At 63.8% G+C, this 679-nt stretch overlaps 2 long non-coding RNA genes across 2 annotated transcripts in view; one reads left to right on the top strand and one right to left on the bottom strand.

Annotated features, from left to right (window-relative positions):
- The window catches only part of LOC106724822, a 19,469-nt gene extending 18,909 nt beyond the window's left edge, over positions 1-560 (bottom strand). The window contains exon 1 of the long non-coding RNA XR_001360653.1: positions 492-560. This is a non-coding gene — a long non-coding RNA (uncharacterized LOC106724822). The remainder of the gene's footprint in view (positions 1-491) is intronic.
- Positions 1-562, top strand: part of LOC106724821 — a 21,117-nt gene extending 20,555 nt beyond the window's left edge. The window contains exon 3 of the long non-coding RNA XR_001360652.1: positions 495-562. This is a non-coding gene — a long non-coding RNA (uncharacterized LOC106724821). The remainder of the gene's footprint in view (positions 1-494) is intronic.
- Positions 563-679: the final 117 nt, after the last annotated feature.

Below are 679 nucleotides of genomic sequence, written 5' to 3'. Positions count from 1 at the left end.
GGGTTCGAATCCGAGTGCTGTCACCTCCTGGCGCTAGGCCCTCGGGCCGTGGCGTTCGCGATCGTGGCAGCCACCATTTGCGGAGGCCCCGGCCCCGCGACATCTTACCCCTTGTCACCCGCACAGCATCCCGTAGGGCAGAGTCCTGAACCCCATTTTACAGAGCAGGACATCGGGGCCTAAGGCGCGCGCCCAAGGTCACGCAGCTGCTGGGAGCCAGGACCGGGATTCACACCCGCGTCCGCCTCCAGAGTCTGGGCTTTTTTCACCAGCTTGTGCGCCTCCCCCGAGTTCACCGAGGAGCCGGCGTGAACCTCAGTTTACTCGGCGGGGCCATTGGTACCTCCCCGGGTTGTGTGAGGCTTAGCTGAGACGATGCCCCTAGAAGCGCCTGGCACGCTGCCTGGGGCGCAATAAGTGCTCCGGGAATGAGGGCTTCCGAGAGAACGGGCGATGCGTGTGTAACACCGCTTTCTGTCGTCTGTCTCCACCAGGATTGCGGGTGGAAGGCAGGCATGGTCAGGCCCATTGCACTGACGGGAAGACAGAGACGAGACGTGTCTCTCCCCACGTCTTGCAGCCGGTAAAAGCAGCCAAGCTGGAGCCCAAAGCCAGGGGTCCCCAATCCCAGCGGGGAGCTCCCTGCACCCACCATGAGCCGCCTGCTCTGGAGGAAAGT

Source organism: Myotis brandtii, unplaced genomic scaffold, assembly GCF_000412655.1.
Source record: "Myotis brandtii unplaced genomic scaffold, ASM41265v1 scaffold988, whole genome shotgun sequence".
Classification (NCBI taxonomy): Eukaryota; Metazoa; Chordata; class Mammalia; order Chiroptera; family Vespertilionidae; genus Myotis; species Myotis brandtii.
Note: the sequence above shows the minus strand (reverse complement) of the source record. Positions and strands in the feature narration are given on the sequence as shown.